The following is a 25,100-nucleotide window of genomic DNA, read 5'->3' as shown; positions in this document are numbered from 1 at the left end:
CAATGGTGTGAAAACAAGAAGTCAGAGTGGAGATGTCAACACATGTCTCTATTCTTGCTTTATCTCTCAAATTGAGCCAAAGCATGTAGAAATGGATTTGAATGAGGCCAGCTGGGTAGATGCTATGATGGAAGAGCTGAATCAATTTGAAAAGCTTGGGGTTTGGACGTTAGTTGAGTTACCCAAGGGCAAGAAGCCTCTTGACACACGTTGGGTTTTTCGTAATAAGCAGGATGATTCAGGGATAATTGTACGAAATAAGGCTAGGTTAGTTGTTCATGGGTTCAGACAAATCGAGGGTCTTGATTACACTGATGTCTATGCTCTGGTAGCCCGCTTGGAGGCTATCCGTATCTTCCTTGCTTATGCTTCCTACATGAACTTCACTGTATATCAGATGGACGTCAAGACTGCTTTCTTGTATGGCAAGGTGAAGGAAGATATCTATGTTGATCAACCCCCAGGGTTCGTTAACTCGATGTTTCCCAACCATGTCTACAAGTTAGACAAGGCTCTGTATGGATTGCATCAAGCTCCTAGAGCATGGTATGCGACACTCACAAAGCATTTGCTCGAACATGGCTACTCGCGAGGAACAATCGACCAAACCTTGTTTATAAAGCATGTTGGTGCGGATCAAATCTTGGTGCAAATCTATGTTGACAACATCATCTTCGGGTCTACGTGTTCGCAGCTGTGCAAAGAGTTTGAAGGTCTTATGAAGAAAAGGTTTGAGATGAGTTCGTTGGGAGAGATGACCATGTTTCTGGGGCTTCAGGTCCAACAAAGATCAAACGGGATCCTGCTCCATCAAGCAAAGTATGTGGATGATATGCTTGAGAAGTTTGGGTTTAGAGATACAAAACCTGCCCTGACACCGATGGCGGAGAGACCACTACTGACTCCAGATACTGATGGCGAATCCGTAGATAAAACTCACTACATATCGATGATCGGTTCGTTGATGTATTTAACTGCAAGTCGACCAAACATTATGTTTGCAGTTTGTCAATGCGCGCGTTATCAGACCAATCCTAAACTTTCACATCTTATTGCTGTCAAAAGAATTTTTCGGTATCTTAAAGGCAGCCCAAAATTGGGTCTTTGGTATTCGAAAAATTCTGAATTTGATTTATATGCTTTTGCTGACAGTAATTATGGAGGCTGTGAGCTTGACAGGAAATCAACTTCAGGAGGGTGTCAATTCCTTGGTGACCGACCGGTGTCATGGCAGTATGAGAAATAACACACTGTCTCAACCTCAACAGCAGAAGCGGAATATGTTGCTGCATCTGCTTGTTGCTCTCAAGTCATATGGATCCAACATCAATTGTTGGATATGTTGGGTTTTGAGCATTCTAACACTCCTATGGTGTACATGCAACCCTATAAACCTTGGATCTACGTTTTCTCTATTATACATGCAAATATTAAATATTCCAAGGTTTCATCCTAACTAGCATATTATGAAGCACCTATACTACAAAGTTCTAGTTAGATGACATACCTTTTGATGTAGCTTGATGTCTTCAAGCTTTAAGAGCTTAGCCCCAATAGTGTGGAAGCGTCAAATGGAATCACAAATCACCAAAACACATTGGAAGAACTTGAGAGAATATGTATGCACACTAAAATCGGCCCACTCTTATTTTCACACACTTGTTCCAATTTTGTGAGCCAAGGACTCCTTTATATATTATGGACGATTAGGGTTACATCCATGTAAACCCTAATACCCATGACCTTTCATTTACATAGGATCCATGGGTTAAAAGCTCCATGGACCATCCATGAAAGTTTAGCCCAACCTAAACGAACTTGGCCCATTACATATATATATATATACGAGTCCATATTTAATTAGTTCTTTTTGATCACTTAATTAATTCTAAATTAATTCTTGATCAATACTAATTAAATAATATGATTCCATATTAATATGTTAGAACTTATAATATATTAATATAAATCATAAATATACTATTCGCAAAAGATTATCCATATAAATTGTACCGGTGAAGTGCAACCCAAATGGACCATGCCGGGTCGGGTCAAGTACATACCAAATATAGTTATGGACTTAGACATTAATCCAACAATCTCCCACTTGGATAAGTCTAAAACTATTATTCAGTATGACTTCAAAACCTAACTGGAAATCGTAGCTCTTAAAGTCGCTGTCGAACTCTGACCTTGTCAATGACTTGTCCATTAGATAAGGGATCATATATTCCTCCATTCTAGATATCATATGGACTGAGACATGGATTATAATCATTCTCTCTGTCCATTTGTTGTTTCCCGATTTACGATTTATGATGACTGACAGATTGAACAAATCAAATCAGTCCTGGCTTGGCCAAGCACTCACATGTGTCATCGCTAAATCATCGAGGGGCCCCCAGATATCGCTTTTATCCCGAAGGTAAAAGGAATGGATAAACTTCGACTTATATGGCTTGTTCTACTACTTGTTGAATCATACACAAAGGCACGTTTTATAACATCGAGTTACCAATGCGTTTTCGTGCAATCAATGTATAACCAACTCATAGTAACAACTCATATCTCTAGGTTTTAAGAATATAAGATATTATCGTCTCATGATTACTCGTGATAAAATCCATGAAGTGATTCAAATGAGCGTGGGTTGAATCCAATACTCAGAACTTATGAGCATTCATGAGTGTTGTAGCACCACTTTCTCCACCAACTTGGAACTCTACAAACCAACCCATGACATTCTTGATTCATATCTACTTCCAACATATGACCGACTGTGGATGGTTTGAATAACTTAATCATTCAGGAAGAGCAACTTAGTTATTCTTGAAGTCAAAACATGCAAAGTTAAACACAAGAATAAATGAATCAAATATGGTATCAAACCCTATGAATATAAATAAACACTTTTATTTATCACCATACTGATTACTCATTATTCATTGTTTCGGTTTTATCAACTTTATACTTGAATTAAAAACACTAGTTGTCCCATGCTCCAAGCATGTACACTATGTTTTTCTTAAACAATAGCTTTGCCATACACCAAGTATGCACTCTATGTTTGTCTATAATCCTTAATTTGTGAAATAAACCAATTGAACATAATTTCAATGATTCTAATTTCACACTCCCAAATCCTTATCGAAAAATGTGAGAATTTCAAATTCCTATCATTTATCGAAATCTGTTTAGATTTTGAACTTATATGCACTGACCCTCCTGTAATGAATATGTACAAAGTCACAAAGACTTGTCAACAGTCATTAAAATGTATTCCAATGGAGATCAACTCCATGGAAACTAAGTCTCATATTCAAAGTACATTGCTTTGGAGATGCTTCTTGCATTAAGTTTTCTAATCTTACACAGATAACTTCCACCTATGGAGACAACTCCATATTCTCATTTTGACTATCACTTCTGAATAAGAGATGCCTCTTTTCAGAATATGTCAATATGGTCCTTCCAAAATTAGCACTATACTTCCAACTGTCCCTGAGCAACCAATCTTTGGTAAACCTCAGATTGTCCTCGACAATTGCTTAATCATTTTAGTCATATCCAATTCTAGACCTTTTCCCTTCTTAATGCCTCTGGGCATTTGGAAAAATTTAGAAATGACAAATATTATAGCACATGCAATCGATCCTGTACCCAAAGCAAATGGTACACGATTCATGATGTCTCACATAAAGACATGATTCTAGACCAGTCTTTTGCTACAATATTTTTATTTGCCATGTTTTCAAAATTTGACTATGAAGAGGGATGCCGTAATCATAATCGAATTTTGAGAACGCAATATATAGAATTTCCCTAAGTTGAACCAATCCAACATGAAATTCATATATATATTCTTGACTAAAGATGATTAAGGTCTCAATCTAAGCCTTTAGAACTGAAATGAAGTATATCCTCTCCCTTAATTATAGCAACACAACTTTTTCAATCCCTGCAGCCTCACGAATTGAAACTTTTGTTTTCTATAATTAGCATTGCTAACTTGCAACACTAAAAATAATTATCATGCTCCCACTAACATGATGATTATTAGCATAACACTTATGCTCCAACTAGCTTTGACATGTACTCAGAAATCAGCTGGACTTCTAGAAATCAATACTTTATTGACTTTCTTACCAAAGTTCAGATTTCTGATACGAGATGCTTTGATAAAACTTTATGAAAATCATACACCTTTCCTTAGATAGCATGCATGTGTGTCTAAACAATTTCAGAACTATGAAAAGGGATGTCGTAATCATAGTCTCAATTGTTTAGACCTTTTGCCATCTGCTTCAAATCTACTTGGTGGAAGTGTTTCCTCACCATCATTTTCACGAATCGGAGAGAAACCTTATGACCCTTAGATTTTATGGTGTATGTGTTCTTATCCATATGAATCGTCAAAACCATAGTCATAAGACAAAGATAATGACAAATCCAAACTCATATGGACTGAACTTATGCAATCTTAACTTCTTGCCACCTGGCAGTACAGGGCCTGTCATTGCTTCCAAGTTGTTATGCAACCAATTAAGAACTTTCAGAACTCCTATGCAAAGCCAACTTTAACTGGAATGGGCACATAATATGTCAACACGATAGGTTATAAACCTCAAGTCATGTGCTAGTAAAGAACCTCAGGTTTTATTCTTGATTAGTTCTTGAAATTCTTTTTAGGATCTTTAAGACTCCCATTATCATCTTGACATATAAGACTATCTTGCCAAATATTCAAGAGATAGTGCGGATTCTTTATCAAGACAAACACTTCACACAATTGGCCTTAGTTGGTCTTTGTTTTATCCAAAACATCACAACTTACCAATTTCAAATGTACAAGAGTAGGACACTTTTACTCTTACATTTTACAAGTGTTTTAAACCTTTCTTTAAGATATGTCACTCAAGTTACAATCTTGGAGTATGACTCTAAGAATTGTTTTGGAACGAAGTATGACTCATCTTCCTGATCTAACCATTTCAACAATTCATGACTCCTCTTCTTAGTCATAAGAATGCACTAAGATGACCTTTAGAGGACTAATTGTGATATGATTTCTAAATCATTAAGATGATCACAAACATGATACTAAAGTACTCTCCCATCTTTTCAGATTTGAGAAACTTTTATCTTTCTGCCTAATTTGATTCCTCCCATTCGTTCTGCCATACATTGAGACTTTTCCAATGTTTCAAAATTATACTTAAACTTGTAAGTATAACCATATTTACTAAACTTTAGTAAATCAAATAGTCTTAACGAGCTTTGTGGTGGACATGACCAGTGCACAAGAATGTGTACTCGATCCCTTTAGTCCTTCACTTGACTCACACATCCATGTGAACAAGTAATTAGTCTTGATTTTCCAATGCTTGAAAGTTCTCATTCATCATACTATTCAACTTACATGATTCCAAGTTTCGGTCCAATTGAAACTTGGGCGATGAGGAACTTTCCTGATTTGGTAAATTTAGACACTACTACAAATGAAAGAATCAAATCCATTTTCCAATATTGCTGTCAGTGGAATATGCAACAATTTTCCACAAATGCCATTGTAAGGATACTTCAAATAAATAAAATTCAACAATTTTCTTTTATTTTAAAACTTTGCGGAAAAACTTATCCTTAAGCAACCGCTCAAAATTCTGATGTGATCGAAATCCACCTTCGCGATCAGAATCAACATATACTTCCTTTAAGATTTCTCTCTATTCTTTGATTCTTAAAACATCAACATGTGACCCAGTCACATCATGTAATGAGGATCTCAGAATAGAACTTAATAGAGTTAGATAATGGGCTCTACCTGATGTAGAGTCAAACTTATTGACTTTAACATCCTTAGGTAAATTTGGCAGCTTTGCAATCAACGCCCCTTCCTTTGGCAAAATAAACATATCGACCCTTTGGTAATGGGACTATCTCATACTTAGCCTTTCTCTTTACCATTTGGTCAACCGGGTTGACTATGGCCAATCCCTTTCCATTGGGAAGAGAATGCTTTTTCTGGATTTCCAGTGTCACCATTGTCACTGTCCATAAAGTTTTTGGGAAGTTGATTTTCTAATCAAATTTGCTTTACTATCGTTCCAAATCATTGCTGATTCAGCAGCACCAAGCAAATATATATGATCATTAAGGTTCATGTCATAGTCTGTTTCATAGTAGTCCCAAAGGAACTCATTATGTGACTTAGAAACTGACTGAACATCCAACTTTCTCAAGACTTTGACACCCAACTCTCCCGGCTTGTCAATATGTGACTTCATCTCTAAGATGTGATCACACATAGACCTTGCTTGCCATTAGGGCTTGAGTGACCTTGAACTTGTGGGTTAGGGAGAATAATTGGAGGAGGTGGAGGAAGAGAAGTATGACTTCCATGAGCCAAACTCGGGAAGTCATATTCATTAGGAAAGCTTGGTTTGGGAAGATCATTGTGTTCTAAACCAGACATCAACAATGGGAGAAATTCACGTAAAGTTGATTTAAGTCCTTAATATAACACCCAATATGATATATTAAGGCTAGGACCCAACAAACTATTTTATAACTTGGAAGAGGGATGCCGTAATCCAAGCTATAAAATATTTGAAGGTAGGTGAATGACGATTCACCAATTTCCACCAAGATAAACGAAATGTATTATTAGGTTTTAATTGGTTTTGAAACTCCTAGATTCTTTTGAGATTCATTGAAATTTTCAATGGCATGTTTCAATCTCGAGTGTGCCCTTCAGGTTTTGTGACTGGGATGCCGAGGATCACAAAACAAGGTGTGAAGTAACCATGCAAATATACTTGGTACCCTTAATATTTACCCCTCAATCGATGTGCCGGTTAACCACACACGCTCCAACGATACTATGATAAACATTAAGTTACCCTTTGCCTACCTTGTTAAGTCCAGGTTAGTGTGCCGGTTAACCACACACGCTCCACTAACAGCTTAAACAAAGTGCAAAGTGTAATTTCATGGATTAGCACCTTATTCACATTTTCCTAAGTAATTAAGATTGGGAATTTATAAGTGTCTAGTTACTTAGTATTTATCATTATACTTATAATGAAGGAGAATTATAGTCATTGTCCTACCTGTTCGGCTAACGACCCTCCACCAGTCAAGGAAGCGGTGGGTGAGAGTGGACACCCATTAAACTGCCATTTTATAGGCAGTGACCTTATACCCCCTTATAGACTGACTTCGTGAATGAGTCCTACTAATGGTAAGACGACTTGCTCTTATACATATAATATATTAAACTTTTAATATTATAATAGTATAAGGGTGTATTTTAGACATTTAAAATACTTGGTGGTTTAATCTATTAATTAAACTATACTCTTAATTTAATTAAATTTAAACCATGTCATTATGGAATTATTAATTCTCTTTTAATTAAACACTTTAATTATCTATTAATAAAGTCCATAAGAGTTAATTGAATTATTCAATAAAAACATCATAATTCCAATTATTAAATTCAAAATTAAAACCATTTAATTAATTGTTTAAGTTATGAACCCAAGAGTTTTAGAATTCAATTCTTTTTTTTTATCATAAAAAACTTTTTCCAAATTCCAAAACTTGAGGGCAAGTTTTGTAACTCTTGAAAACTTTTGGATTCCATAACTTTTGGAGTTAAATACTTGTTTTATGATGAAACTTTTCATGTTCCATAACTTAAAAACAAGTTATGGAATTCTTTAAAACATTATGACCAAGTTTTGTAACTCCATAAAAAACTTTGAATCAATTTTTTTAAAACCCTTTTCATATCCATAACTTATGGAGGTTTCAAAAAACTCTTTAGATCAAACTTTTAAAACTAATAAAATAATCATATCATTTTATCTTTTACTAAATTTGACCTAATTCAACTCATATAGAAAATGATTCAAATTTTACAAATAATTAGTTTTTCACAAAAACAAGTAATTATCTTAAAATTTGACAAACGTCATGTTTTTTTTCCTTTTTTTTTCAACTTGAAAATAAAACATTTGCATCAATATAACAGAAAACAACCCATGGCTCTGATACCACTGTTGTGTTTTGAGCATTCTAACACTCCTATGGTGTACATGCAACCCTATAAACCTTGGATCTATGTTTTCTCTATTATACATGCAAATATTAACTATTCCATGGTTTCATCCTAACTAGCATATTATGAAGCACCTATACTACAAAGTTCTAGTTAGATGACATACCTTTTGATGTAGCTTGATGTCTTCAAGCTTTAAGAGCTTAGCCCCAATAGTGTGGAAGCCTCAAATCGAATCACAAATCACCAAAACACCTTGGAAGAACTTGAGAGAATATGTATGCACACTAAAATCGGCCCACTCTTATTTTCACACACTTGTTCCAATTTTGTGAGCCAAGGACTCCTTTATATATTATGGAGGATTAGGGTTACATCCATGTAAACCCTAATACCCATGACCTTTCATTTACATAGGATCCATGGGTTAAAAGCTCCATGGACCATCCATGAAAGCTTAGCCCAACCTAAATGAACTTGGCCCATTCCATATATATAAGAGTCCATATTTAATTAGTTCCTTTTTGATCACTTAATTAATTCTAAATTAATTCTTGATCAATACTAATTAAATAATATGATTCCTTATTAATATATTAGAACTTATAATATATTAATATAAATCATAAATATACTATTCTCAAAAGACAATCCATATAAATTGTGCCGGTGAAGTGCCACCCAAATAGACCATGCCGGGTCGGGTCAAGTACATACCAAATATAGTTATGGACTTAGACATTAATCCAACAGGATTACAGTTTGAATTATCAAGAAACCCCTATTTTTTGTGATAATGAGGCTGCGATTCAGATTGCTAAAAATCCAGTCCAACATTCAAAAACCAAGCACATTCACATCAAAATTCATTTTATCAGAGATTGTTTTGAGCGATCGCTCATTCGGCTAGAACAGGTTCCACTGCTAATAATGTGGCGGATCTGTTCACAAAGCCGTTTGACAAAGCTCAAGTTGATGTGGTTGTAGGATTTTTGAAAATGATTCGTTTTGAGGATTAAAATTTTGTTAGGTTAGTTTAAATTTGCGCATGTTATTTTCATTCTCACCCATGCACAAATTTAGGGGGAGAAATAAACAAAAACCAAATAAAAATATTAAAAACTTAAAACAAATCCAAAAACATTAAAAATTCAGAAAAACAAAAAAATATTTCTAATAGTTTCTTTTTGTAGGAGATGTTTTGGGAAGTGATATCAACTAAGTGATAACAGACAATCTGAATATGTGTAAGGTACCAAAACTGAATTGTCCAGGCTCTGTGTTCGATGCGCTGGTAGGCACGAAAGATTTATATGGACTTGACTAGGATCAGATGAACTTAAGGAATCTAGAGACTTGACAAATTCTGATCTAGATAGCCCTGTTTAGCCTGACAATACAATGCTTGGATAGGTTGAGCAGGGAGATATACATGGAATCTGCGGATACATTAAATGACCTGTATCTAGAACTGTAGATTAACCTTTCCTCGATGTGCGGACTTTGTCCTTAATTATGGTTTTGACGGGGCAACTGGGGAATTCCGATAAATTAGGTCTGTAGAAAATTGTTTTATTTCTTTCCTTCTGTTAGTCATATGTTGCTTCCTCTGTGTGATCGAAAGATCCGACCTGGACTGTAACATATGCAATTCTATCTCTCTGCATCTTCTTATCTATGCAATTCTTTCTATCTGTTAGCCATATGCTGTCTCCTTTGCGTGACTAATAATCCGACCTGGTACACAACATATGCACCATTCTACTTCTCAATCCCTCTGAATCTGGTTAGTCATATGTTTCACCCTTTACGTGATTGGAAGAGATCCGACCTGGGTGTACAACATATGCATTCTAAATCTATCCTCTTTACGAATAATTGTCTGCTCACCTAAAGTAAGGAGTATCTCGGAAGTCCTTGATTATTGGGGTATATTAGGAAGCGGGAAACACGTTTAGTACAACTAAAATTGAACAATTATAGATTGTCTGTAGATTTCGCTGCTCAATTTAGGTGGACAACAATATCCTTGGTCGTCATCAGCTGAATGATCATTTAGGAATAATATTTAAGTTCATAGGATCTAACGCCTTGTCACTTATAAAATATCCAAAATTTGTCACTTTCTTTTGTGCTTAAGTGGACCACAATACCAGCGATCGACCAGACATCAACATGAAATTAAAGGTACTGATAAACGGATAAAAGCTGTCTAACAACTTTGATCCCACATCATAATTTTTTTTTTAAAACAGTAGTAAAAGTGTAATTAGATTTAATTTTCAATTTCATTTATATTTTTATTTTAATTTTATTTTTAGAATGATAAAATTAAATTTTTGTTAGAAATTATTTTATTTTTCATTCATTTTATTTTTATTTCAGTCTTATTTCATTAGTCCTCAAAATGAATTATCTTTTTAAATATCCTTTAGTTTTTTTTTGGACTCTATTTTTGCTTTAAGGCTTGCAGCCCATTGGTCTTTGGGCCAAGTATATAAAGGAATTTGACTCATCCGTAAACCCTTCCTTCTCATTTTCTGAATCTCCAACCATGAACTGTTTTTTTGCTCTCTATAATTTTTTTCGATTTTTGTGAAATTGATCCACTAATCTCAAAGGTATACAGATTTCGATCATTGGAAAGTTTGATTCGCATCAAATCGTTGTGTAATCAGAGTTTAATCGAAGAAAATTGCATTTCGGCGAGTTTACGGTCTGACCAAGCTCATGGTCCAATCGGCTTACGGTCAAGCTGTTTACGATCCATCGGCTTACGGTCAAGCCGTTTACGGTCCAATAGGCTTATGGTCTAATCAGCTTACGGTCAAGCCGTTTACGGTCTACTTGGCTTACGGTCTTGACTATCTTAACCGTAAAGTCATTTTTTTTTACTAATAAAATTTGATTTTTATCATTTATTTCATTTCAAAGGCCAATTTAACTTGTTTCAATGAGCAAAACAAAAATTTTAATTGATTAATCAAACGTTTTCTCACTTGGCTTGGTTTGTGCAGGATAAGATGGCAAGCATGAAATTCGCAGACAGTCACAATGTGGCCATCATCTTGGCTGATCCTCCTGCTTCTCATGCAGAGTTTAGATCAATGATGAATGGTTTAAGGAATTTCTGCCTGGCTACTGCACTCACCATAAACTCAACCATCTTTCAATGCCTGATAAGAGAATTTTGGATTTCTGCAAAAGTAATGTAAGGAGATGGTGGTGTGACTTCTATTCAAGCCACTGTAAAAAATTGCAAGGTGATAATTACTGAGCAGTTCATCCGGGATGCTCTCAAGATTGATGATCAATCCTCCTTTCCTACTGAAATCGAGGCCAACCAGATTGAAAGATTTTTAATCAAGATGGGTTATGAAGGCGACTTTCCACCAACATTCAAGAAGCTGCTTCCACCCTATTGGAGGTTTTTGGCTCATGTGTTCGTGAGCTGCATATCTGGGAGAAAGTCATGGTTTGATGAGATTTCATCTCGTAACACTCAAGCCATCATTGCTCTGGCTGCAGGGATTAACTTCAATTTCTCAAGGTTCATATTTGAAGAGATGTCTTCCAATGCCAACGGAAAGGTCAGGGAGAAATTCTTGCTGTATCCAAGATTTATTCAAGCATTTATTGATGAACAACTTCCGGAGATTATCAAGGCTGGAGACACTCTGGACATGAAGTCCCTTGGACCAAACACAGTAGGTCTTATCAAGCAAAACAGGAAAGGAAAGATCAACTTTCAAGGAAAGTATCCGCTTGAAAAGTTTGGTATATTTGCTGAATCTGGTGAGGCTTATGAATTTCATGAATCATCAGAGCGTGTCTCAACTGAAGAAACTGTCATTCCAGAAGATGATGTGATTTCAGTTTCTGATAAGGAAGAGGATGTGGTCACTCCTAGTGCTATTGTGGCCGAAGAACATGAGTTACAATCTGTGCGGGTTGATAGTGACTACAGTGAAGGAACTATGCAGGTCATGACTGAAACTGAAGAAGGAGAAGATGATTCTTTTGAAAATATTGATTTATCGGGTTTTGACAAAGATGACATTCCTATGAATTTTGGAGTCAATGACAACCCTTTGCCAAATGATGAATTCGACAATTTTTTTGACAATATCGATGATGTTGTTCATCAAACAACGGAGATAAGGGAGAAAGAAAATGTTCAAGAGACGACGCCTCATACTCCCATGCAGATGGCCGTTACTTCAATTCCAGTGGATACATCATCAGGGTTTCCTCCCCTTGATAATGTTGTTCCTACCACTGAGCCTCTCGAGAGTGATCCATTGACAACTCTGACCTCCCAGCCTCCTTTCAAAAGAAGAAGACATGATCCGAGGCCGGGAGTGCTCAATTCATGAAGTTGGTGGTTCATCAGCCGGTCAGAGATCATCTCCTCCTAAGCCTAAACATGATGTTGCTTCTGTGAGGCTGGCTATGCACTAGGCTAAAGAACAAAGCTCAATGCCTTCTCCCCGAGCTATAGGAATTTCTATTGGAGAAGGCCACTCCGAAGAAGATGATCCCACTATCCTTGAGCTTTAAAAGGAAATAAATGTGCTCAGTCAGAAAAATATTGAGCTTGACATTAGGGTAGCGGATCTTATGAATAAGAATACCAAGCTCACGATTCAAGTTGCTGATCTTGAAGAGGACAAGACTCTAAAGACAAATCAAATCACTGATCTTCAGACTCATTTTGGTCTCCTCACTGCCAGTTTCTTTGATCTAAAGAAGAAATTGGAAGAGGAACTTGGAGATAAGTTCAAATCATTTGTTGATGAGTCAAGGATGTATTTGCCTTCTCAAGCTCCTCCGGTTGTGCCACCGCCTGTTCAAACATCTCGAATTGTGGATCGCTTTGAAAAAGAACCAGCTCAAACTCCAAATGTCACATCTCTGAAACGCGCCAAATTGGCCAAAGCAGCTGCGAAAGGTCCACTTCTGTTTAAGAAGAGCTCATATCAAAATGCTCCTGTATATCAGCCAAAAATCACCGTCACAGACCTTCAAGAAAACCATTTTAGAGACACATATGGTGGTAGGTCAGGAATCATCTCATGGGGCTTTCATGATACGCTAGACATGTGGCTCGTGAGACGCAAGAGTGGCAACACAGAATATTATAAAGATTCTCATGATTTCCATTCCTGGACCAGGGTTGATCTTACAGAATTATCAAAAGCTCATTTTGCAAATCCTTCAAATGATCCCAAGGCAGCACATTTCAAGTTATGTTTGGAAGATCAAGTGAAAAAGGGTTTTCCTTCAATGAAGACTACATAGTCAATCATCAAACTATACCCAAGTGTACTTGATCCCAAAACTAAACTTCATGTTCGAAATGTAATGTGGCCTGCTACTAGTCAAGTAAAACAGATTCCCGTGCTTCAGAATTATCCAGATGGATCGTTGAAGTCCATGCTCTACTAGGTTTTTGATGAAACTACAGCCTCTGTTGTCATAAAACTTCAAGATGGATGCATTCGATTATATGATAAAAGAGATCTGTTACAGTTTGGGAGATGGGATATTCATCAATTGAACCTTCATCAGATCAAGGTTGCAGAAGACATTTTTGAGCCTGCTGCTAAAGAGTATACTTCCATGGTTGCTGATATCATAAACAAAAGGATGTGGAACGGGGCGATGGGCAACTCAGATGTTCTTCTTGTTGACAAGGACTAAGTCAAGTTAGTCCCAAACCAAGGGGGAGATTGAAAGGTCTTATATTGTGGTTTGGGCTAGGCAATTGAATGTATTGATGTTTTAGGACTTTTGTGGTTGTTTTAGGGATAATTGTGTGTTTACGGTTTGTTGTGACCGTAAACCTGTTTACGGTCTGCTGACCGTAATCAGGTTTACGGTCTGTCCTCCTATATATAGATTGTCAGAGTCTGTCAGAAGAGGTTGTTGTCAGTGGTTGTCAGAAGTGATGTCAGTCTGTAAGTCGAGTTTACGGTCATCGAGTTGTACTTGACGTTTTCAGTTATTAAACGTGTGCAAGCTTGATCCTTATTCTTTTTCTACTCATTTATTATTGTTTGATTGATCACTGGTTAAGATCCTTGTATTGAGGACCTTACACCTAGTTCGCTTAAACTAATACTCTGATACCGACTGTGACATCCCCATTTTCACGGCAAGAAAAGACCGATTTGTTTATGATTTATTTTGAAAATCAGAGTATCTCTTAAAGAAATAAGTTGTGGAATTTGTTCCCAGAAAAACATGATAAATATATTATCAAAGAATTTCTGAAGAAATGTATTTTGTTCATATTAAAACTTTGGTATGTCGTCGTTAATACTGAAACATAAGCATAAATCTAGTGTCACACCTCGAAACCGATGGCGGAAGCGTTCCGTGGCGGAGGGCGTCATGTATAGTATCACAACCAATGAATAACAGCAATCATAGCAACACAACCATTACAGTGAATACTTAAGTAAAAATGTTTACATTAGTTTAAAACGTTGTTTGAATTACATTCAATAGCTTTGTATAGTATAAACTTAAAACTCTTATTGCTCCTGTTCTTCGAAAATCCAGCAAGTACCTGTCTACTGATTTCCTGAGAATACAAGCAGTTTAAAAGAGTATCAGCATAAAGCTGGTGAGTTCATAAGCGAAGGTTTGCAGTGAAAATCGTTGATGAGTTCAGAAAATATTTGTATAGTTATAAGAAATTCCGATATTTTCCTTATGAAAATGTAGTGTTATCAGTTCTGTAATAAACCATGAATATCTGTATGTTTCCGAGAAAATCTGATATTTTCTTTAATGAAAAGGGTAGCGTTATCGATTTCGTATAAAACCATGAATGTTCGTTACTGAAAACTGTAGTGATATGCGAAAATACTACCTCATGTGACTAGCTAAAACTAATCATGAAGTGTAAGTATTTTATATGTGAACCCATTTCATAATCGGTTATGTTTGAAAAACCCTGGCTTTAGCCAGAATACGTAGTGTATCAGTTCTATTTAGTAAAAGTAGAACTATTGAAGAGTGTTAAGCTGTAAACTAAAGGTGATTTGTACATATTGTGAGTCGTATAACCATGCTTGATATGAGTAGAGACCTTTCCAACGTTCTTCAGGCGTCGAGTTAAATGACATTTTATATCTCAGGCGTGCCCGCCTAACTGTAGCTAGCAGTCCAGATGTGGGATTGTCAGTCCCGAATAGATCTATTCACAAATGTCATGCTCTCCCTCCAGGAGACTCTGGTTATACAGTGGTAGGATTTATCCCTGTACACCTAAGGGTACAGTAGTGAAGTAGCGCCTCACAGTATCGTACAATCTAGTTTACATGTAGTGTAGAAGCATTCTACCGTAGTGAAAATCTGTATGTATACCGTATATAGTGATAATTTCAGTTATGAATACCATGATAAAGTAGTGATGTAAACTGTAAACGGTTTCTGTTTCGGCACATATGTTTAGTAGTGAAAGTTTCTATACTTGATATGTTTTAGAAAAATCCCAAACTATACCGATTATAGTTTGCATGTATAATGTAGTGAATAGCAAATCCAAAAAACTATGCAATTTTAGTGAAAACGTCCCTTATACTCAACACAGTACAAAAGGGTTAAAGTATGAGAATTGCATGAGTTTTGAAAACATTTATGTATTCCCCCCCCTGAAAACATTAAAAATACGGAAAATGTAGGGGTATGAACTCACAGTTCTTGTTGGGAGATCGTTGACTGAAATGAGGATCCTCGAGTTGTTGCACGTGACACTTAACGGAATCCTATTATCAAATAAATACATATATGTATCTAAATTAGCGTTTTCGTTAGATAACGTGTTAGAGGAACACTTGAATTTCGTTGAGGAATGTTACCGGGACTTGATCGAATCGATGAAAATGAGTTTTCAGCCAAAAGCACCACCAAAAAGGTGTTTACAGTCGAAGAGGGGTTTATGCTTCCTGATGGCTCGGTGAGTTTACGGCCGTAAACTCAAGAACAGAGTTTACGGTTCTTGAAGGCTTGGACCGTAAACTCAAGAACAGAGTTTACGGTTTCTGAAGGCTGACCGTAAACTCAAGAACACTAGAGCTGGATGCTGATTTCGAAGAGATGAGTGCCCTGAGACGTTGCAAAGCGACCCAAACGTGGGTTTCTCGATGATTTCCGAAATTTGAAGGCGTTTTGAGTGTTTACGGTTAAGGTTCTTAGAGAGAGAAGGAGAGAGTTTTTGGCCAGAAATGTTCTAATGAAGGTGTAGGCATCGTATTTATAGGGGTGAGGTGGGGGGTCCACTCGTTACTGACCGTAAACAGGTTTACGGTCGTAAACGAGTTTACGGCCGTAAACACGTTTACGGGCGTAATCTCATCTAGACCGAAAATGCTTGATTTTTCGAAATAATCGGGTTTCCGTGCGTTTTTGGTTCTGACTCATAAATAATTTAATTAAATATAACTAGATTATTTTCTAAACCAAAAAGTTTGACGGAAAAGTTAACGAATTTGAAATTTTATTAACGGAAATCACGAAATGGAAACGGGAAAAGTTTCGGGTTGTCACATCATCCCCCCGTTAGAGGGAATTTCGTCCCGAAATTCGAACCTAGAAATACAAATCATGGATTCGGAAAGAGATGCGGATACTTCTGTTTCATCTGATCTTCGCGCTCCCAAGTGAATTCAGGTCCCCGCTTGGCATTCCAACGAACCTTCACTATCGGGATGCGACTTTGTTTCGTTCGTTTGACTTCCCGATCCATGATTTCGATAGGTTCTTCCACGAAGTTGAGGTTCTCGTTGATTTCAATCTCGTCGAGAGGCATCACAAGTGTCTCATCGGCCAGACACTTCTTTAGGTTCGATACGTGGAAAACAGGATGGATGTTGCTGAGCTCTCGGGGTAACTGAAGTTTGTATGCCACGGGACCGATCCTAGCGAGGATTTTGAATGGTCCAATGTACCTTGGGTTTAGCTTTCCACGCCTCCCAAAATGTATCATGCCTTTCCAGGGTGATACCTTCAGAAGGACGCTGTCACCAACCTGGAACTCCAAGGGTTTTCGTCTCTTATCGGCGTAGCTCTTTTGTCTATCTCGTGAGGCTTTCAGTCGTTCTCGGATTTGCACAATCCTTTTAGTTGTCTCTCGGATAATTTCAGGACCAGTGAGAGTACTGTCGGGGACTTGACCCCTGGCTAGCTGCGTGTCACCCACCTCAGCCCAGCACAGAGGGGATCTGCAATTACGGCCATAGAGGGCTTCAAACGGCGCAACCTTGATGCTGGTATGGTAGCTGTTGTTGTAGGAAAATTCAGCTAAAGGAAGATGAGCATCCCATGACGCGCCGAAATCGATGACGCAGGCTCTCAACATATCTTCCAAGGTCTTAATTATTCTCTCACTCTGCCCATCAGTCTGCGGATGATAAGCCGTGCTCATATCCAACTTAGTTCCAAGAGCTTTCTTCAGCGACTGCCAGAACCTTGATGTAAATCTGCTATCTCGATCGGAGATAATGGATACAGGTACACCATGAAGGCGAACTATCTCTTGAAGGTAGATCCTTGTGAGTCTCTCCATTTTGAAGCTTTCTTTGATTGGCAGGAAGTGGGCGGACTTCGTCAACCGATCGACAATTACCCAGATGGCATCGTGCCCACTCGGAGATCTGGGTAACTTGGTGATAAAATCCATGGTTATCCTTTCCCACTTCCACTCAGGTATTTCCGGCTGTTGAAGTAGACCTAAGGTATTCTGATATTCGACCTTCACTTTGGCGCAAGTCAGGCACTTACCCACGAAGGTAGCGATCTCTGCTTTCATGTTTGGCCACCAATAGAGCTGTTTGAGATCCAAGTACATCTTATCCGACCCTGGGTGAACGGAGTATTTTGTCTTGTGAGCCTCATTCATGACAACCTCTCTGTACCCGCCGAACTTTGGGGTCCAGATCCGGTCCATGAAATAATACACTCCGTCTCCTTTGACCTCCAAGTTCTTGTCCATTCCCCGCAAAGCTTCATCTGTCACGTTCTCTGGTTTTAAGGCTTCCAGTTGAGCCTCCTTGATTTGCGCGATTAAATGGGAATGGATGGCCATTGTTAGTGCCTTCACCTTACGTCCTAAATACTCCTTTCCACTGAGGTCATCTGCTACCACATTGGCCTTTCCGGGATGATAGCGAATTTCACACTCGTAGTCACTGAGTAACACTACCCAACGCCGTTGTCTCATGTTTAACTCCTTTTGATCGAAAATATGTTGCAAGCTCTTATCGTCGGTGAAGATAGTGCACTTGGTTCCATAGAGATATTGTCTCCAAATTTTTAACGCAAAGACCACTGCTCCCAACTCTAAATCGTGAGTTGTGTAATTGACTTCGTGTGTTTTCAACTGCCTCGAGGCATATGCGATGACCTTTCCTCTCTGCATGAGCACACACCCTAGGCCCTGATTGGATGCATCACAGTAGACCACGAAGTCTTCTGTCCCTTCGGGCAGGGACAAGATAGATGCGCTGCACAGGGCCCGCTTCAATGTTTGAAATGCAGTGTCTTGCCTGGCTTCCCAACTGAAGGTTACACCCTTCTGTGTCAGGGTAGTTAAAGGCTTAGCGATTCTGGAGAGGTTCTGCATGAACCTGCGATAATAGCCCGTGAGACCCAAGAATTGCCGGTTTTCTGTGGGTGTCTTTGGTGCAGACCAATTCTCAATCGCTTTGATCTTGGAAGGGTCCACGTGTATTCCTTCCTTGGTAATCACGTGTCCAAGGAAATTCACCTTCCTGATCCAAAATTCGCACTTCGAAAATTTCGCGTATAGTTTTTCTACCCTTAATGTTTCCAACACCTGCCTTAAGTGATGTTTATGGTCATCCTCACTCCGCGAATAGACAAGTATATCGTCGATGAACACAATCACAAACTTGTCTAAGAAAGGGCGGCACACCCGATTCATCAAGTCCATGAATACTGTCGGTGCGTTGGTTAGACCAAAGGGCATTACTATAAACTCGTAGTGTCCATAGCGAGTTCGGAATGTTGTTTTGGGCACATCATTCTCATGAAGTCGCAACTGATGGTACCCTGATCTTAGATCTATATTTGAGAAATAACTGGCTCCCTGAAGTTGGTCGAAGAGATCGTCGATTATGGGTAAGGGATATCGGTTCTTGATAGTAAGCTTATTCAGCTCACGGTAGTCAATGCACATCCGGAAGGATCCATCTTTCTTTTTCACAAATAAGATCGGAGCTCCCCAGGGTGAGGAACTCGGCCTTATGAATCCTTTGCTGATTAGCTCATTGAGCTGACTGGATAATTCTTGCATTTCCACTGGTGCTAAGCGGTAAGGAGATTTAGCTACAGGAGTAGCTCCGGGGATTAAGTCGATACCAAACTCGACTTGGCGCTCGGGAGGGATTCCTGGGAGATCTTCGGGAAAAACATCATGAAAGTTACAGACTTCGGGGATGCTCTCGAGGTCTCTAACTCCTTGCGTTTTGTCGACAACATGAGCTAGGAATGCATGGCACTCCTTCCGCAGATACTTCTGAGCTTTGATGCACGAAATGATACAAAGGTTTGAGCTAGGCTTATCTCCGTAAATCATGAGAGCTTCGCCAGAGGGAAGATTGAGATGGATAGCCTTCTCGAAGCAAAGAATATCAGCATGATTGGAGCTTAACCAGTCCATACCGATAATGACGTCGAAACTCTTGATGGACATACGCATAAGGTCGATGGGAAACGAATAATTGTCTAGAGTAAGTGTACAGCCTATGAATATATCGTTAGTGCTCTCTTTCTTTCCGTTAGCCATCTCGACGGTAAATGTTTTGGTTAGAGGTTGGGATTCACACTTGATTAAATGTTTGAATGTATGACTAACAAAACTCCTCTCCGCACCAGAATCGAAGAGAATGCATGCATAAGAGTTGTCAAGGAGGAACGTACCCGTAACAACGGTAGGATCAGCAACTGTTTCCTCCTGGCCCATCACCAAAACTCTTCCTGTATTGCCCCCAGTTGCTGCCTTGGGGCAGTTTCTCCTGAAGTGCCCAGCCTCTCCACATCCATAACAAGTTTGACCAAAGCCCGCTCCCGGAGCCTGGTTGGTTGGTTGAGCCGGCGTCTTGCAGTATCGAACTGTGTGTCCTTTCTTTCCACAGTTGTTGCATATCAACTCACGGCAGGGTCCGTGATGGTGAAAGTTACACTTGTTGCATAGGGGTAGTTTTCCAGCATAACCACCGGTAGGAGATTGGGTGGTTGGAACAGCAGTGGGAGCAGCAGCAGGAGCAGTAACAACATGATATGCCACTGTTTGTTGTTTCTTGGAGGGCTCCTGCGAAGACTGACCCTTTCGTTTGTTACCAAACTTCTTCTTCTTCCCACCGCTTTCCTTTTCTGATTCAGAGACAGCTGCCACTTCATCCAGATCGATTCCATGATCGATCAAAGTCTGTGCCAGATCCTTGGCGCTTTCAAATGTGGTCGGCCTCGCAGCCAAGAGATTCCCCTTGGTTGGTTGTGTCAGTCCCCAGATGTACCTTTCGATTTTCTTGCTTTCCGGGGTGACCATTCCCGGACAGAGGAGAGCCAGATCACAGAATCTAGCGGTGTAGGCAGCGATGTCGGAACCCTTCATCTTCAAGTTCCAGAGTTCGTGCTCCAACTTTTGCACTTCGCCCCTCGGGCAGTACTCCGCGAGCATGAGCTCCTTCAGTCTTTCCCAACCCATGACATTAGCCACTGGCAGGGTTAGGGTTTTGACTCGACCATTCCACCAGGTCAAGGCTCTGTCAGTGAAGGTGCAGGCGGCGAACTTCACCTTGTTTGCTTCAGAAGAAACTCAAATTTCGAAGATGGATTCAATCTTCTCGAACCATCGAGTCAGGGCGATGACACCTCCATTTCCGTCGAAGGACTTGGGTTTTGCAGTCATGAAGTCCTTGTAGGAACATTCTTTTTGTTGTCCCTGGGATCCGTCTTGCCTTTGAGGGTTGGTTCCACCTCCAGCCCCACCAGCATTCACTTGTGCCAATGTTGCAGTCACGGCGGCTGTAACTGCTGCCTGGAACATGACAGGGTCGAACTGAGGGGGTGGTGGTGGTGGCGGAGTGTCGTCGTTCCTTCTAATGGGTCTTGGTCGACGAGGCATCTCGTTCTAGAAAACAGTCAGGAAGAAGAGGACGGTAAGTCCTCGAGATATATATAAAACAAAATATATCTCATCCTGATAATAAAAGTATACTACCGAGCGATAAGCACAGAAAGGTTAATATCACGAGTAAGTTATCGCTTAAGGAAGAAGAGGTAGCAACACTTAGAATGAATTTGTATACTGAGTTTGGCTCTAGCGAAAATACTCCTATAGTATTTTATGTGAGTTGATGTTTGGTAAGTTTTAGGCTCGCTGTAACACCACAGTCACTCCCAAGCACATGTTGGTCATGTCTCGACTGAATATAGTTGATCAGCCTATATTCACCCTAGACATGATTACATAACTGCCCAGGTTTAACCGCAACGTTCCAGCAACCAAATACTTTTGTTCTTTTCTACTAGCGACACGAATTTTGTTATGTATGTATGCTCGTATACTTTTTATACAAATACATTATATTTTGAAAGTATACTTTTAGCATAGAGCACTTAGGCCCCTTAGTGTTTATAGTTGTATACCACGTAAGGTTCGGTATACTAGTTCGCTATTAACAAGGGCTCTGATACCAATCTGTCACACCCCGAAACCGATGGCGGAAGCGTTCCGGGGCGGAGGACGTCATGTATAGCATCACAACCAATGAATAACAACAATCATAGTAACACAAGCATTACAGTGAATACTTAAGTAAAAATGTTTACATCAGTTTAAAACGTTGTTTGAATTACATTCAACAGCTTTGTATAGTATAAACTTAAAACTCTTATTGCTCCCGTTCTTCGAAAATCCAACAAGTACCTGTCTACTGATTTCCTGAGAATACAAGCAGTTTAAAAGAGTATCAGCATAAAGCTGGTGAGTTCATAAGCGAAGGTTTGCAGTGAAAATCGTTGATGAGTTCGGAAAATATTTGTATAGTTACAAGAAAATCCGATATTTTCCTTAGTGAAAATGTAGTGTTATCAGTTCTGTAATAAACCATGAATATCTGTATGTTTCCAAGAAAATCCGATATTTTCTTTAGTGAAGAGGGTAGCGTTATCGATTTCGTATAAAACCATGAATGTTCGTTACTGAAAACTGTAGTGATATGCGAAAATAGTACCTCATGTGACTAGCTAAAACTAATCATGAAGTGGAAGTATTTTATATGTGAACCCATTGAATAATCGGTTCTGTTTGAAAAAACCTGGCTTTAGCCAGAATACGTAGTGTGTATCAGTTCTATTTAGTAAAAGTAGAACTATTAACGAGTGTTAAGCTGTAAACTAAAGGTGATTTATACATATTGTGAGTCGTATAACCATGCTTGATATGACTAGAGACCTTTCCAACGTTCTTCAGGCGTCGAGTTAAATGACATTTGTACATCTCAGGCGTGCCCGCCTAACTGTAGCTAGCAGTCCAGATGTGGGATTGTCAGTCCCGAATAGATCTATTCACAAATCTCACGCTCTCCCTCCAGGAGACTCTGGTTATACAGTGGTAGGATTTATCTATGTACACCTAAGGGTACAGTAGTGAAGTAGCGCCTCACAGTATCGTACAATCTAGTTTACATGTAGTGTAGTAGCGTTCTACCGTAGTGAAAATCCGTATGTATACCGTATATAGTGATAATTTCAGTTATGAATACCATGATAAAGTAGTGATGTAAATTGTAAACAGTTTCTGTTTCAGCACATATGTTTAGTAGTGAAAGTTTCTATACTTGATATATTTTAGAAAAATCCCAAACTATACCGATTATAGTTTGCATGTATAATGTAGTGAATAGCGAATCCGGAAAACTATGCAATTTTAGTGAAAACGTCCCTTATGCTCAACACAGTACAAAAGGGTTAAAGTATGAGAATTGCATGAGTTTTGAAAACATTTATGTTTAGCTTGTATTCCCCCCCTGAAAACATTAAAAATACGGAAAATTTAGGGGTATGAACTCACAGTTCTTGTTGGGAGATCGTTGACTGAAATGAGGATCCTCGAGTTGTTGCACGTGACACTTAACGGAATCCTATTATCAAATAAATACATATATGTATCTAAATTAGCGTTTTCGTTAGATAGCGTGTTAGAGGAACACTTAAATTTGGTTGAGGAATGTTACCGGGACTTGATAGAATCGATGAAAATGAGTTTTCAGCCAAAAGCACCACCAAAAAGGTGTTTACGGTCGAAGAGGGGTTTACGGTTCCTGAAGGCTCGGTGAGTTTACGGCCGTAAACTCAAGAACAGAGTTTACGGTTCTTGAAGGCTTGGACCGTAAACTCAAGAACAGAGTTTACGGTTTCTGAAGGCTGACCGTAAACTCAAGAACACTAGAGCTGGATGCTGATTTCGAAGAGATGAGTGCCCTGAGACGTTGCAAAGCGACACAAACGTGGTTTTCTCGATGATTTCCGAAATTTGAAGGCGTTTTAAGTGTTTACGGTTAAGGTTCTTAGAGAGAGAAGGAGAGAGTTTTTGGCCAGAAATGTTCTAATGAAGGTGGAGGCATCGTATTTATAGGGGTGAGGTGGGGGGTCCACTCGTTACTGACCGTAAACAGGTTTACGGTCGTAAACGAGTTTATGGCCGTAAACACGTTGACGGTCGTAATCTCATCTTGACCGAAAATGCTTGATTTTTCAAAATAATCGGGTTTCCGTGCGATTTTGGTTCCGACTCGTAAATAATTTAATTAAATATAACTAGATTATTTTCTAAACCAAAAAGTTTGACGGAAAAGTTAACGAACTTGAAATTTTATTAACGGAAATCACGAAACGGAAACGGGAAAAGTTTCGGGTTGTCACATCTACATCTCCTTTAAATCTCTCAGTGTAAAGTAGCTTCGTATCGTCACCTGTGATACAAATAAACTGAGTGGGTCAGGTTGGGAAACCTAGTGAGCACATAGGGTTTTCAACCCACAATAATATAATTATTTTGTTTAAACATCAAAAATCAACCCAATTACCCATCCCCATTATCTTCTTTACTCTTAAGGATCTACCCTAAGAATTATCTACCACTCATTCCTAAGGAATTTTCCTAAGGAATAGGCACGAAGTACATCGTCGCCAGGGTTTATACAACAGACACTAAATCCATAGTTGACATGGTTCATCCAACGGGTGCTAAGTCCATAGCTCATTTATCAACAGTATTATTTTCGGGAATCCACTCGAAATACATATCAATGGGTTTTTAGAGTACACCGGGTGAACACGTCGTTCACAACACCTACAGGTTGCGAGCCTGCTAGTGTTCCACAGACTATTCTAGACAGTCCGGTGCAACACTAGCATGTTCGCAACCTGTAGGTGTTGTGAACGATATGTTTACCCGATGTACTCTAAAAAACCCATTGACATGTATTGCGAGTGGACTCTCGAAAATAATACTGTCAATAAATGAGATAAACCCTGGCAGCTATGGATTTAGCGCCCGTTGGATGAACCATGGCAACTATGGATTTAGTGCCTGTTGTATAAACCGTGGCGACGATGGACTTCGTGCCTATTCCTTAGGAAGAATCCTTAGGAATGAGTGATAGATGATTCTTAGGGTAGATCCTTAAGAAATAAACAAGATAATGGGGATGGGTAATTGGGTTAATTGTTAGATGATAAAACATAATAACTTTATTATTGTGGGTTGAAAACCCTATGTCCTCACCAGGTTTCCCAACCTGACCCACTCAGTTTATTTGTATCACAGGTGTCGATATGAAGCTACATTACTAGTGTAAATGAAAGTAAGGTCTGTTTATGTTTATGTTTTTGTATTGACGATGACATCCCACAGTTTTAATATCAATAAAATACACGCGCACTTCATCGACACCGGAACAATAAACAAATAAAAGGACCGTTCGTCACTCGCGGACCG

Source organism: Lactuca virosa, chromosome 4 (genome assembly GCF_052849685.1).
Source record: "Lactuca virosa cultivar CGN04683 chromosome 4, Lactuca_virosa_CGN04683_v6, whole genome shotgun sequence".
In the NCBI taxonomy this organism is placed as follows: domain Eukaryota; kingdom Viridiplantae; phylum Streptophyta; class Magnoliopsida; order Asterales; family Asteraceae; genus Lactuca; species Lactuca virosa.
Note: the sequence above shows the minus strand (reverse complement) of the source record.